This window comes from Aotus nancymaae, unplaced genomic scaffold (genome assembly GCF_030222135.1).
Source record: "Aotus nancymaae isolate 86718 unplaced genomic scaffold, 86718_ANA_hifiasm-v0.15.2.pri h1tg000062l, whole genome shotgun sequence".
NCBI lineage: Eukaryota > Metazoa > Chordata > Mammalia > Primates > Aotidae > Aotus > Aotus nancymaae.
The window spans coordinates 35,627,360-35,643,967 of record NW_026988476.1 but is presented as its reverse complement, the minus strand read 5'-3'; the positions used below and the strand labels follow the sequence as shown (position 1 = coordinate 35,643,967).

Sequence of the window (16,608 nt, the reverse complement as noted above, 5' to 3'; positions counted from 1 at the left end):
GTTCTGTTCCAAAATCAGCATATAAAAAGCAGTAGTAATTCAATATACAAGTAAAATTCAACCTGAGAACCAAATCAAGAATGTAATTTCCTTTTTTTTAAGTTCTGGAGTACATGTGCAGATCTTGCAAGATTGTTACATAGGTATACACATGCCATGGTGGCTTGCTGCCTCCATCCCCCCCATCACCTACATTAGGTATTTCTCCTAATGTTATCCCTCCCCAATGTCCCCACCCCCTGCTAGCCTTCCCCTAGCCCCTCTCCCCGCAACAGACCCCAGTGTGTGATGCTCCCCTCCCTGTGTCCATGTGTTCTCATTGTTCAGTACCCACTTATGAGTCAGAACATGTGGTATTTGGTTATCTGTTCTTGTGTCAGTTTGCTGAGAATGATAGTTTCCAGATTCATCCATGTCCCTGCAAAGGATGAACTCATCCTTTTTTATGGCTGCATAGTATTCCATGGTATATATGTGTCACATTTTCTTTATCCAGTCTATCTTTGATGGGCATTTTGGTTGGTTCCAAGTCTTTGCTATTGTAAACAATGCCACAATGAACACAGGTGTGCATGTGTCTTTATAAAAGATTGATTTATAATCCTTTGAGTATATACCCAGTAATCAGATTGCTGGGTCAAATGATATTTCTATTTCTAGATTCTTGAGGAATTGCCACACTGTCTTCCACAATGGTTCAACTAATTTACACTCCCACCAACAGTGTAACTCCAGATGGATTAAAGATTTAAACATCAGACCTAACACCATAAAAACCCAAGAAGAAAACCTAGGCAATACCATTCAGGACAAAGGCATAGGCAAGAACTTCATGACTAAAGCACCAAAAGCAATGGCAACAAAAGCCAAAATAGACAATTGGGATCTAATTAAACTTACGAGCTTCTGCACGGCAAAAGAAACGATCACTAGAATGAACTGGCGACCAACAGAATTGGAAAAAATTTTTGCAATCTACCATCTGTCAAAGGGCTAATATCCAGAATCTGCAAAGAACTAAAACAAATTTACAAGAAGAAATCCCATCAAAAAATGGGTGAAAGATATGAACAGACACTTTTCAAAAGAAGACATTTATGTGGCCAACAAACATATGAAAAAATGCTCATCATCACTGGTCATTAGAGAAATGCAAATCAAAACGACATTGAGATACCATCTCATGCCAGTAAGAATGGCAATCATCAAAAAGTCTGGAGACAATAGATGCTGGAGAGGATGTGGAGAAAAATTTCATTTATAATAGCTGACTTAGCAATACATCTAACCAAGGAGGTAAAAGGTCTCTATAAGGGGAACTACAAAACACTGCTGAAAGAAATCATAGATGACACAAACAAATGGGAACACATTCCATGATCATGAATTGGAAGAATAGACATTGTTAAAATGTCCATATTGCCCAAAGCAATCTACAGATTCAATGTAATTTATATCAAATTACCAATGTCATTTTTCACAGAATTAGAAAAAAACTATTACAAAATTCATGTGGAACAAAAATGGAGCACAAATAGCCAAAATATTCCTAAACAAAAAGAACAAAGCCAAAGACATCACGTTCCCAACTTCAAACTATACTGTAAGACTACAGTAATCAAAATAGCATGGTACTGGTACAAAAATAGACATAGGCCAGGGAAAGAAATAATTCACCTGAATGCATTTAAGAAGACTAATAACTCATGGAAACCTGGTTATACATTATCTCCTAGCTTTTTAGTAAAATCTCTGACACCTGAACCATTTTTACTCAAAAGTGACTTTGAGAGTCTATGGTTTAGGCCAAATTGCATGACAAAAGAAGTATGTTTTACATGATAGGCATACAAAAGCCTTAGTCTGTCATTCAGTGTCTTACCCTGCTAAGCCAATCTACCCAAGCTTATCTACCCATTTCCCTATTTAATATTTTTTGTTTAGAACTGTATGCCTCAGTATTTCCTATCCATCTCATTGTTTACCATCTTTTTTATTTTCTTGTGCTGTTACAGTTTTTCAAACACCCCATCTTATGGGTAATTTCTACTTATCTTTCAAAGCCCTTCTTTTTTTTTTTTTTTTTTTTTTTTTTTTTTTTTTTTTTTTTTTTTTTTAAGACAGAATCTTGCTCTGTTGCCAGGCTGGAGTGCAGTGGCTTGATCTCTGCTCAATGCAACCTCCGCCTCCCGGGTTCAAGCAATTCTCCTGCCTCAGCCTCAGAAGTAGCTGGGACTACTTCTGAGGTGAGGCGTGCGCCACCACGTCCAGCTAATTTTTGTATTTTTTAATAGAGACAGGGTTTCACCATGTTGGCCAGGATGGTTTCGATCTCTTGACCTCATGATCCGCCTGCCTTGGCCTCCCAAAGTGCTGGGATTATAGGTGTGAGCCACCACTCCTGGCCTCAAAGCCCTTCTTAAATGCCATCATCTCTATGGAGCCATTGCTCATTTCCTTCAATTAAATGTGTTTCTCCTCTACTTTGCTTCATAGTTTACTGTTTCATAATAATTATTTGTAAGTTTATAATATTTTCTTTTTTTTCTAGAAATAGATCAGTGGTTGTCCAATGAGTGAGGCAGTGAGGATGAAGATTGCCCTTCACTGTATGGCATTTGGAGCATTCAAACTTGCTAAGGTAGGCATATAAATGTTCACTGATTACATTGGACTATCTGCAGATTTACACAGTTTTTCATCTTCATTTACATGTACAAAGATGAAACATTATGTTTAATTGTTTGACATTTTAAAAAATCAGTACTTTAACCTATTAAATTGTCCCTTAATAATGAATGTACTACCTGGTCAACATGGTGAAACCCCGTCTCTACTAAAAATACAAAAAATTAGCTGGGCATGGTAGCACATGTCTGTAATCCCGGCTACTCAGGAGGCTGAGGCAGGAGAATTGCCTGAACCCAGGAGGCGGAGGTTGCGGTGAGCTGAGATCGCACCATTGCACTCCAGCCTGGGTAACAAGAGCGAAACTCTGTCTCAAAAAATAATAATAATAATAATAATGAATGTACTAAATAGGAACATCATGTATATTTATAGTATACATGTTATTTATCTATAAATATATTAAATTTATATTTATGAAAAGCAAGGTGAAAGATAAAACATGTTTCCTACTATAGCAACATTCGATTTATTCAGCATTGTGCTGAAAGAGAATCTTTCAGAGAATCTTCCAGGTAAGCTTACTTCTTTGAATTCCAGAATTTAAAATTATTTTTATACATTTAGAAATGAAAATTTTATGAAATTGCACTGCATATATTAGTATATGGCAAGATAACTATTTAACTGAAACAGTTTAACCTTAAGCTACCCATTTATTGAGGAGTTATCCTCAAAACTCATCGTACCATATTAAGCATAGAACCTCAATGATCACTTATCATCTAAGTTGACTGGCAAACCTTTGAATTCAAAGGTAAGTCCACTGAGCTGCCTGCTCATGACTTACATGTCTTTCTATCCCATTTGCCACATATTTCTTCATAGGATGTCAGGTCTCTGAGATCACTGTGCCACTTTTATTATGCCTCCATGTGTGCAGAACACCAGTTTTTGCTGACTTTTATTTTATAAAAAGAAACAAATTACCCATTAAAAGGAAAATCCTGTTTTTAAAAGATTGAATAATAGATTTTTTTAATTTTTAAATAAAAATCCAGCTGGTTAAACTACAGCCATTGAAAAGAAGCTTAATTGAGGAGTATTTTTTTGGCTGTGAGCCCATCATCTTTTCATTTGATTGTAAATTGGATATAATTTTATTCACTTCAAGCTCTTGTCTTTCAGTATTTTATTCCACTGAGACCAGTAAATAAGTGTTAATAGTCATGTTGAGCTCAGTTAGACTACTTCCTTCACTTAAATTACCCATTTTGGTTGTATTACTACCAGCCAGCATTTTGCTTGTTGACATTTTTATTAAATGATTATGAAAGAAATGTTGATACCTTCATATATTGTTTTGACCCTTCGCTAATTCTTTTTATCTGTCATTTTTTTCACCTAAAATATTCTCTTCTTACCCCATGCTTTTATCATCCATCCATGAAATTATGCCCTTTTATTCTTCTATAAAATTATGTCAACTTATGTCCTTTAAGAATATTTCTAGATGTAACCTCTTATCTTCAAGGTAATATAAGCCAAGCAGATGCTGTGATTCCTTGACGGAAGAGAGTTTTATCTTCTTTCTTTGTCATAACACAGTTTTGGTCTTCAAAGGGAGTGGAAGACAAAATTGTTGAAGTGTGGAAATGTTCAAAAGCAAGAAGTAATTGCTTGTAGAAAAACCTGCATTTTCAAACTTTATGCTTTGTTAATTTAAAGCATTTGCTAAGGAAAGCAGCTCTTAAGTAATATCAACAACTGAGACTGTTTTTCATGCCACTACTTCTTTTCCCTCAAATTTCCAACTGCCTTTCTACCTAAGTTTAGGACCTTGGAGTCATGCTCAAAATTCAACTCCTTTATCGCCCTCAAAGAGTCTCTATTCATATGAAATGTTCAGATATTCATATATTTTGTCATATGCTATATGTACACAAACCATGTGGAGAAACAATGAGGGACATATTGGAGATACTTTCAGTAGGCTGAATAAATAGGGAATACGGCACAAGAGTGGGTCTGGGTAAAGAGAGGATGAGTCTATCTAGTTGAACTCGGGGTTTCTCTTGGGTATCAAAATGAAGAGAGCTGAAATGCAGATAGACGTACAAATTTTTCTCTTAAAAAAAACAGATCTTGGTAGACATATAATAACAACAAACATGTATTGATTATTTAGCATATACCAGGTACTGTTATCAATATTTTATGTCTGTTAATTCACTTAATCTGTACAATATCATTGGTAGTTTAGAAGATATAATTATCTTTGTTTTTAAATTACGAAACTAATCTGAAACTCAGAAAAGTTTTACAATTTGCTTAATGTCACAGATAGCTAGTGCTCTAGTGCATTCCAAGTTAGGCAGTCTCCAGGTGCACACTAGGTTGTGCACTTTCTGTTTCACGTAAGAATTATTATATAAGCATACAGAGGATAGTTGATGTTATTGCCATGAACGTGATCATTGGAATGGTGAAAAGAGTGTATGTCAGACAGAAACTAAGGCACGCCCAATCTATTGATTGTTCCCTATCGTCTTTAGGATTTACATTCCTTTCTGGCAGCTCCTGGCCATCGATGTCTGTTCTCCAGCACCATTCATCTTGGCAGCTTTTCCTTGTACAACGTACCTTACAAACGAATCCAGGAACCATCTCCAAGCCTGCTTTTGAGAACCTGAATGGACTTGAATTTGCACTCTAAACCACATAAAATAACCCTTGTGATAAACTTTGACTATTAATGGAACTTTATTCCCCTTCCTACTTTCCCATCATATAGCCCTTTCCAGACATGCAAAAACAATGAATGTGATCAAGGTCACACATCTGTTTCTAAACCATCTCATTTCTTTTCTTGAGATGCTTTACCCCACATTCATCTTCCCATACACCAAAACACCTCTCACCTCTCCTGCAAAACATACTCTTCAGATAGCCTTTTTACATAAACCCCTACTTAATCTACTTCCATTTTACTCTCATTTTAAATCACTATGATTGCTCAATACACATAAGCAATTCTGTGCAGATGTTGCTGGAAGCAAATGTTTATCTGTTTCTCTAATTTTGTTTACAAATGATCAGAAAATGGTGTACTCTAGTTCATCATTGGTTCAAGTTACTAGAAATAAGAAGTATATCCCATGCATGAATGGCCAATTGCCTAGTATTAAAATTCAATAATATTCTCAAACCTAACCTAGACTGAAAATAATTTAATTTCCTTTAATGATTCTGAAAACACTTTAGGGTTTTACAGAGTTCCGAGGTTATCATTATCATTGTCTTATATATATATATGTAAGTTATAAAGATTTCCAGTCCGTAAGTTATCAGATTAATCAGCTTTTACTGCATTACTTTAGGTTTGCCTCACCTCCTTCATTATAAGATCTTTAAGGTCAGAAGTATGCCTATTTACACTGCACTGCACATAGAACTTTTCCCAAATAGGTGAACAGTTCATACTTTTATTGTATGGATTGGAGCTTAAACTGCACAGCAAGATTCTCATATTAATTTTTATCTTCCTCTTTACTATATATGTCAGGACTTAACCTACTTTTCCAATCCATAACTATTAAGAAAAAAACAAGCAGCGGCCATTGTTACTGACTAGTGAGTAATACTTCTTTGAGCATACCTCTATTATACAGCATTCAGTAGAAACTAGCACTTTTCACTAACATGAATTTCTCTATTTATAGTCACATAGGGTGGTTGTATAGTCCTGAGGCAAAATTAAGCATGGCTATACAACTTGCTTGGGCAATGAAATATGGCTAGAACTGACAAATGTCACTTCCTGATGGAATATTTAATTGATGCCCTATTCTTCAGCATTCTATTCCCTAGCCATGAAGATCCTGAAACCACCTGTTGATGTGGGATTGTTACAAAATGGAAGCAGCTGGAACAAGAAACTAACATATGGAGAATACCCGCCTTGTAGAGACACTCAGACAGAAAGCAGGCAATAAGTAAGTAAATACAAATAAGCAAAATACAAATGTGTTATGTAAAGCCACTTGGATTTTGGGGTTACTGTTTTACCACTGCATAACTTAGCATAACCTGATATAGTACTTGATAAATGTCTTATTATGTATCTTTTCCATGAACAGTACCTTCCTTCAGATTAGGGACCATGTCTAAAGCATTTCTTTATTCTCAATACTATGCAAAGATAGTTTTTACTAGGCTGTCAAATAGTATTTGTGGAATGAATAAATGAAAGGTAAATATTCTCTATTTCCATAGAAAATAAGATAATATTATCAATTTGACCATTTGTTTCATTTTATCCTGCAGAATTAGAGTTTAGCCTTAAGAATTGGCAGGCCTACTACAGTTTCATCAGTGTGGTTTTTCTTAAAGCTGCTTATTAAATTTATTCCCAAGTATTTCTTATTTTTTATGTTTTATATATTTGTATGTTTTTTAAATGCCATTTAAAAATTTTAATTATTAGACTAAATATTGTAATCAAAATGCATATATTGTTAGACTAGCTCAAAAAGCAAGACCAGCTATATTCTGTCTAGAAGAAATATACTTTAAAAAGAAAGATACAAAAGTTGAAAATAAAAGGAAGAAAATAAGTGTGTACAATCAAAATAAGAATACTGGATTGGTTATATTAATATTGGACAAAATAAGAAAAGAAAAATGTGTTTGTTCCATAAATGGTGCTAGAGAAAACTAAATATCTTTATGGAAAAAAATGAACTTTAATAGTTATCTTATACCATAAACAAAAATTTTCTAAAAATACAGCTAATGTGAAACTAAAATTCTAATACTACTAGAAGAAAATATAGGAGAAAATCTTTGTGAGATTACAATAGTCAGATTATTCAGACAAAAGTTAAAAAATCATGAAGCCCAAAGTGAACTTGAAAACTTCTTTTTAATTCCCTGGTTAAGTAACTGAAAAGTCAAGCAAAATGATGAAAAAATAAATAATCTCTCTATATAAAAATAAGCTGGCATCCAAAATATATAAATTATTCTTTCAACTCAGTAATAAGAAAGTAGCAAATTAAAAAATGAGTAAAATATTTGACCATACACATCACAAAAGAAGACACTCAAATGATCAATAAACACAGAAAATACATTCAACATCATTAGGGATGGGGAAATGAAAATTAAAATCACAGTGAATGAACACTGACAAACTGATAATGATGAAACTAAAAAGACTGAAAATAGCAAGTGTCAGTGAAGATAGATATGGAAAAACTGAAACTCTCATAAAATTTTGGTAGGAATGTAAAATAATAAGCTGCTTTTGAAGAAAGTTTGGTAGCTTCTTATAAAGTTAAATGTATGCCTTATATGTGATCTAGAAATTCTATTCCTAGGTATTTACTGAAACATATGAGCAGAAATGAACCCTATATCTATACAAGACTTGTACAAAAATGTTCATAGCAACATTTTGTAATAGCCAAAAACTGGAAACTACATAAATGTTAATAAACTGAGAAATGAATAAATTATGACATATTTGTAAAATAGAATACTCGAAAGTATTCTATTTCTGAATAAATCTTTTTAAAAAATCTTCCTGAGTGAAAAAGGTCAGATACCAATGAGTAAATGGTTTACGATTCATTTTTATGAAATTACAGAAAATACAAAGATAATCTATATTGACATAAAATAGATCAATGGCTGCCTGGGGTCAGGGTTTAAGGGAATTAGCAGAAAGGGGACATAGGAGAACTTTTGAGGAAAGAAAACGTGATGAAAAGGGTTCTATATTTTGATGTTAGGAGTTGTTACACAGTGTTTAAATTTGTAAAAACATGAAAATATGTATTTATAATCTATATACATCCATATAGTTAAATAAATAAAAATACCTCTCAGAATTAAAATATTTAGGAACATATACTGTTAATATTTCTGGAAATTGAGGATAAAATGGAGTTTCTCCTCTCATTCCTAGTGATGAGCTAGGAACATATTTTCACCCCAAACCCACAAGTTTGGGTCTGCTAGTCCAAAGAACTTATTTCCCAAGGGAAGAATCCCACAGCAATGGTTTCATTCAAACTGAAAGTTGATATTGCCACCAGGCGACTTTGAGATTCTTATGCCAATGAATCAATAAGCAAAGAAGGGGGTTACTTTGCCAGCTAGATTGATGGATCCTGACTTTCAAAAGAGAAGTTAAATTGCCCCTACAGGTGATACACTGAGGAACATCTTAATAATTCCATGTCTTATGGTGAAAATTAATGTAGAACCACGCAATGCAATAAATGTTAGACTGTCAAAGGTCTATACTTTTCTGGAATGAAGTCTTCGGTTACCACAACAGGCAATAAACCATTAACATCTGAGGCCCTTGCTGAGAACAAAGGGAACATGAAATGGATAGTGAAAGAAGATAGTTTTAAATACCAGCTATGACCACGTGACCCGTAATAGAAATGAGAACTGCAATAGTTGTTGTCTTCTATTTTTGATATAAACAAATTGTGAATATATTAATCATTTGTCTTCTCCTTTTCCATTTTCCATAAGATATGTTAATAGTAGTTAACCTTATATCTCAGTAATTAAATGCAAATATGTTCATATAGAAGATTAATGACTGATAAAATTAATGACTGTTAAAAGGACTTTTTTTGTATCTTATTTTAGAAGAGGGTTAGTGAAGAGATTAATAATAAACAACATAGTTGTTTTTAGATGCTACGTTAAGAAAGAATGGAATATGATGGCTTTCCCTGTGTTAATTTACCTAAACTGCAACCAAGTGTCCCAAACTTTTCTTACCTGTGTAACATTGGTTTAGAATTGGCCATTTACCTTGTCTACAGGATTTGGAAAGCAGAAGTGAAGAAACAATGAATTTTATTCTCTGAAGGCTAGTGCAGGACAGTAGGCACTGTGGCTGCTTACGTAGACTTTTACTGATCTACTAGCTCACTTTATTGACGTGACAGAACCCAAACCCACAACTACTGTAGCTACCTCCAAATTATTTTCCCTCAGCTTCTCCAAGTTCTGATCCAGAAACACATGGAAAACTGTGTAAAAAGACATTAGCTAATTCCACAGGTCACCAGCATTATTGAGGCTGAAGGTGATAAGAGTCAGATGTGGACTCCAGATTGTCTTTCTATGTTCCTGCTTGTTTTGCTCCCCTACTTCACAACCAGCTTTCCTTCTGAGCTACTAACCCAGTTTACCTAATGCCTCTCTCTACCATGAATGTATTTCTGATTTTCTAGAAATCTACTATTCATAGTGTAAAAGCTATATGAATTTAATAATAGTGTATAGCAAAAGCAACGATTTGTAGCCAGGAAGAGATTTCACAACTCTCTGATGTCATTTTATCATTCAAAAATTTAGCATGTATTTCATGTGTTGCAATATAACCATTGGATAAAGACCCCGTTTTTCAGGAAGGGCTAGAAAAGGAGAGAGGGCATATGCAAACGACCTCGATACCTTGCTCTGAAGATGGTAAACAGAGGACAAATGAAAGTGTCACTAAGGAAGAGTGATCACAGGGCTAGGACTATGGCACTGCATTTGCCACGTTTACATACTTAATGGTATTTACCAATACATTACTCAATAACCATTGGAGAAGATACACTCAAGAACTATAATTCATACCAGTGTCCAAAGGAAAAATGTTTCTCCTAAAAAACTGATCAAACTTTTTTTTCTTATTAAGAATAAAAGTTATATAATCAATTTTATCTCCTTCTCTTTTACTCTGGCCACTTGGAAGCTCTATGTCACTTTTTAAAAATTAATTATGTAAACTATATTTTTTCTGTTCTATATTTTCTTTGTCTTTTGGTAATTAAAATTTTGAAGTAAGACATATAGTTTTATAAGTTACCTAAAATATTTGTTAAAATAATTAAAAATAAGAAAATTAATTCATGAATAAATGAGTGAATAAAAAACAAATTTAATAGACATTTTTCAAATATACCAATATAAATAATTCAATTCACATTGTTAATACTAAGTATATATATGCTTAATTCATTTTTTATTAGTAAAGTGTCTTAGTCATTTGAGACTATTTTAGCTAATCTCTTTCAATTAGAGTAATGCATTCTAAAAGACATATTAAAAATTACATTTAATGTTAGGTACATTTCACACTCAGTCTTTTCCCCTGTCTAGAGTTTCTTTCTTGTAGGCGTATAATAGAATTATTTCAAACCAAAAGATTACTTTCAGGGAGGTCAGTCCTAGGCACTGACAACTTATGGTACTGTAGACCTTTTTTCATTTACAGAAAATTTAACATATTTTAATTTTTAGATGTTATTCAGTGTTTGGGTTATTTATTGAATATATGGTCTAAGACAATATCTGAAATTGAGGAAAATATTAAGATATAGACTGTAGTCTTATAGACAGTTCTTCAATCCACACATCATGGCAGTTGTCTGTTCCACTGTAAAATTATTCTTATGTTTTCCACATCAGTGTTCCTTTAATACGTGAGCTCTAAAAGGAGGGATATCATAGTCATTCCTGATTCCACATGTCCTAGTGCCATTAGCATTCATACTAAATGAATGCCATTTAACTTAATGAGAAATTCATTTCCTCTGTCCATTTACTACCCTTTTAAGTGTCTATCTTCCTTCCTGAGTCTGCTGCAAGGCAGGTAGGCAGCTAGTAAATTGAGGATTTAAAAAGATTTTCATTTTATATGCCTTGAACTGAATGGCTGTCTACTGGCATTCTAAAAGTAGAGGATCTACGGTCATGTCATCTTTTCAGTCTTCTTTTCTCATATCTTAGTAACTTCCGTAATATTCCTACCAAAGTGGTTTATTCACTAATGTAATAACTTCATTGTCAACTTTCCAGCCCCATTTATCTATTGATGAATTATTTGAGATTTTTAAAGGAATGACTGTTTGGATACCATTGTTATGGCTAAAAGAAAACCATGGTACCTTGTTACATCTCAGGTAGTTGTTGTATTGCAAGTGTTTGAACATTTTTTAATATTTAGATGATTGAAGTTCACAATAAGAAAGCACAAATTCTAAGAAATTATATAGCTGTTGAGATGAAGCTGCCATTTTCCAAAGCATAACACCCATTTCTTGTCATGAAATTTTATTCAAGATGCTGAACTGCACAGCACAGAGAATGAGATATCGGCAAAAGAGATGCTATAAAAAAATAACAAAAAAAAATCCTGATGGATTCCTTAATCATATAAGCCACTGGTGAACAAAAAAAGCACTGTTAAGATTGCTTCAGAAATTAGGTCTTGACCTGACTTTTTGAAAAATAGCACAAAGTAAATTGAAAACATAAATGGATACATGTTTCTGAGAGAGGTTGGGAGAACTGCCTTTCAGTGTAAGGAAGATGAAGGATGTTTGTTCTATCAAAGACAAGCATTAAAATTAATGACACCCATCCTAAAAAGGATGAATTATTTTAGAGTATATATTATATATTCATCTCATCAGTATGTACATAAAGGGTGTGTCTCTACTCACAAAATAATTTGACTGAAATGAATGGGGAAAATCAAACCAGGAGGGCATACGGTTTATTCCGAGGTACCTGCCTGCCCTGGCAGTTTGAGGACCTGAAGGAGATGTGGTATGTCCATGACAGCTTGCACACATAGCAGTGTTATCCTATTGTGCCCTACCAGATGACTTTTTCTCTCTAGGGTCTTTGCTGTATTCTAGCTTCATCTCTCAGTTTTCTTTTGCTGATGCTGGCCCTCCCCTTTTTGGCCTTTTTTACTACCTGCCTGGCTCCAGATTTATGGATATTTTCCCCAGCTCCAGCCAGAGACTGCTGAATTATCACAATGCATAGCCCAAGTAAAGGAACTCTCTGGCCTTCAGTCTCAGTCATTAGGATTCAGCACTGCTACAACAGGAGCCAACTACTGTATCATTTATTATTGTTTTGATAATTTTGTGTTTATCGTTATCTAAGGTTTCAGAAGCCTAACTGAAAACAACGCCTGCTCTCTTGAATGTTGCTGTCACCCAGGTGCTTCAGTAGCAGTAACAGAGCAGCCTGGTGACTCTGGTGTTTGCATGAACTAGAGTCATTAGGAAAACAGGAATTAAAGATAATAGTTTCAGTTAACATCCAAAGATTAGACAATTTACAAACCAATAATATTCTAGTCCACATGATAATCATTAAACCTAAAATATTGACTAAAAAGAATCACAAAATTTCCTGATACAGAGGATGTTTATAAAGTTTGCACTATTTAAATTCTGGATGATTCAGTGTTGTGCAAAGTGTTTTTGTTTTGTTTTGTTTCATTTTGTTTTTAATCAGACCGACCTCAGAACTATGACTCTGCCACTTGGAGCTGGCTTCATTAAGGGACTTAAGCTTCCTGAGCTGTAGCTTCTACATCTCTGAAGTTGAAATCATATCTACTTTGTAGAGTTGTTTTCAGTATTTAAAATACTATTGATAAACTAGCACACACTAGACAATAACACATTTAGTTTTAAGAAACTAAAATTACTATAGCACACTATATATATATATGAGTATGCATATAGGTAACGTTTTTATGGCTCTGACATACGTAGCATATAAATACTTAATACTTTTTAAATGCCTCAAATATAATGATGAACTGTCCCCACACAGCCACAGTCTCTGATGTTTTGTCACTTTGCGTCTTTCTCCCTTCTCCTCTCAGCTGGTGAGAAGTCTCTCTAGGTTCCCTAGGATAAGGAAGCTGAAAGTCTCTCTGACACCTCAATTTTTATGAAGAAAGAGAAGGAAAATAGGAAAATCTCCACATTCTTAATACATCCTATGAAGAATAAATCATTTTTTCAAAATGTGGTATTGTCTTTTCCAATCTGATTTATTCAACCTGAAGTGACATAAACATAGAAAGATCAGAGAGCAGTATGATTTAATGTAAAACTCAGCTCTCACCCCAGACTAGTCTTCACTTGAAATACTAGTATCTTTCTAGCTGTTTCAGACTTCCCTCTGCCTTTATAGCTTTAGACACATGGTGCTGCCCTGGGGATGACTGTGTTCATGTAAATTGTGCCACCTTGGCTGAATTCCTTTTATGGCATAGCCCCACTGTAAAATTGAAATAACCAGGTAAAAGTCATCCTCATTTTCCTTCTGCTGACAAATGCTTTGATTTCACAAACCTGTTGTTAACTGCTAGCCTCTTACATTTTCCTTAAGAAGCCTCTTGTCCCCTCAATTTCCATGTACATGCTGGAATTGCTTACTTAACATCATTTTCAAGGCTTTTTTAGTTTAATATTTTATTGTTTTAAATTTTAGGTATGTAATATACTGATTATCAGTATACTTTCATTGTTTGAATTTACTCCAGATACAAATAGACCTTAATTATTAAAAGGTGGTTGTGCAAAGTGACTTGTTTTCAAGATCTTCTGTCTAGGATGACTTTGGTATTTCCCAGACAAAAAAGAAGTGTATCTTTATATGTAAAAAGTCCCTTAAATCCAGATAGGATCAGACAAGCTAGAAAACCTGACTGTAGCAAATGAGAATTTCAGCTTTAGGACTTGAAGCTTCTCGTGTGTGTGTGCACGTGCGTGTGCATATGCACGTGTGTGTGTGCGCATGCGCATTCACACACACACACGTGCACCTCTCTCTGCAACCTTTAACATAACAGACGTTCCCTTCCCAGCTCCTCTTTCTCCTCAAATACTCAATGAGATCCTCAGGCTTCTTCAATCCAAGAAGATCTCATTACTTCAGACTTCATGTCATTCATTCTTTACAATAACTGTGTGAGATAGGTTATATTATCCTCATTTTAGAGATCTGAAAACAAGGCTCAAAAACTTAAATCACTTACTTAGGTGAAATAATTATTCTGTAGCAAAGCCAGGATTTTAACTGAGATTAATCCAGAATCAAAGCTCACATTAATTTCATAAAATGATATTTATCCAGGGAAGATCATACAAATGTTGGTTATTTTCATCTAGGGAAGCCAAAAGATGGGAAACTAACTTCAACGAGAATAGAATATGGACATTTGCCAATGGAGAAAAACGTATCTTAAAAAAACAAAGCATATAAGCGCAGAAACTACTGTGGAAATGTTTGAGTCATAAATTGAAGAATAGCAACCCTTCACTTTGGTTATTTTTTCTAACAGAAAGAAGAAAATTAGAGACATTTTTGGAAAAGAATGCTTGGGACAACCCAGAAACCTTGAATGACAGGCTGAGGAGTTTGAACTTTATTCCACGGGCCACTGGGAACCCGTGGAGGCATCTGAGAAGACAGGTGCATTTCAAGAAAAGCAATGTGAAAGAGTTTCACAAGGAAGAAATACAGAAAAAGAGACTCGAGCTGGGGAGGTCATTTTTCCAGTTATCAGAGTGGTTCGAGAATAATAATGGGATGGAGATCATGGAAGAGGAACACCTACAATGCTAGAGGAAGGTTAAACACGGAGTAGAAGGTTACTCGGAACAACCTTCCCCCTGTGTTTTCCTCAATTGGCCATGATTTGTGTGCAAGTCCTAGACAATATTTAGCAGTCGTAAAAAGTAAAAACTAAATTTTGATCAGGAAGCACTTAGAAAGTTTGGGCAAATACTGTAAGGAGATAGCACCATTCTAGCTCAAAGTGACTTCCATTAAAAATACATATTATCCTCTTGGAGATATGGGGTAAAAGTAAGAAAAAACGAAGTTGACAGGTGAATCTATACAATCAGCTTGGTATATTTTAAGCTGACATTTCATCATCGGAAAGAAAGAAATGTTCAGTGGAAAACTAAGAGGGCTATTACTGAGTGAGCTATTAAGAAGGACACAGAGTCCGATACTCTCAGTTAGGCTAGAGACTTCCCTATAGCTGGTCACTTCATGCCTGCACTTTACTGGCAAAAGAAAGATAAAGTGTGAAGAAAATTGAAACCACACATGTAAAGCAAACACATACAATTTAGATAAACAGCAATAATGTCGTATAAAATAAAAAAGATAAACCAGCAAACTAAAAATTCAGAATAGACAAAAATAGTGAAAAACGCAACAGTAAAACAAAAAAGATTAAAGAAGATTAAAGTAAACAAGTAAATATTGACTAAAAGAGTATATAAGAAGAAGAGAGGCTATTTAAGGCTGACACATTTAGCTAAAAGAATATCCTTTTTTAAAGGATAGAAAATACTTACTTTTTATGAATTTCACTAATAAATTCCATATAGTCACTGAGTTCAGAGTTAACCCTTGGGACAAAGTGACCTATCCATTTCCAGCATGACTGCACACATATCCTCCTTCTGAGCCTGGGTTTTGCTCTAAAGGGTCCACCGCCAAGAGACCAAGGCCCCTGAGAGATTGTCCTTTAGAAAGAAGTCTTTCATTTCCAACACCTGTGCTTCTTTACGAATTTTACAAACAGTTGTAATAAGCACAATTCCGGCCAACTTTGTTCTACCCAGGTTTTGCAAGTTAGCAAAGTCTCTGTTACACATAACACAAAGATAAGATAGAAGGATTGAGAATAGCCACTGGCTACTTCTTTAATGTGGGAAACAAAGGAATGGAAGCATCAGTGAGAGGCTGAATATTCCAAGCGTTCATCCATGGCTACTGCAGGTATCAGGGGGGATTTAAAAATGTGAGATGTGAGATATGTTCCCTTCTTATGTGTGAAGCCATTAATACTGAAAGAGCAGCTTACAGATAAATCACATGAAGATAAATCAGCAAGAACCACTATTAGAAACAACATTTGTGTCTCTAGTTAATTTGACTGTTGGAGAAAACAATATCTACTTTTTATGAATTTCATTAATAAATTCCATATAGTCATTGATGAGCCATGACCTAAAAATTCTGGTTGGTTACCAACCATACAATAAGGCTTGAACTCTTAGTCAAAGAAAAACTAAAAGCAAACGAGTTAGTGGTTAGTTGTAGTTACAGCAGAGAGTG

At 34.4% G+C, this 16,608-nt stretch overlaps 1 long non-coding RNA gene across 1 annotated transcript; it reads left to right on the top strand.

Annotated features, from left to right (window-relative positions):
• The first annotated feature begins 2,557 nt into the window (after nt 1-2,557).
• LOC105710111 (uncharacterized) lies at nt 2,558-14,888 on the top strand. Its single transcript, XR_001105682.2, has 3 exons — nt 2,558-2,641; nt 6,484-6,623; nt 14,813-14,888. It is a non-coding gene; the product is annotated as an uncharacterized LOC105710111 (long non-coding RNA).
• The last annotated feature ends 1,720 nt before the right edge of the window (nt 14,889-16,608 follow it).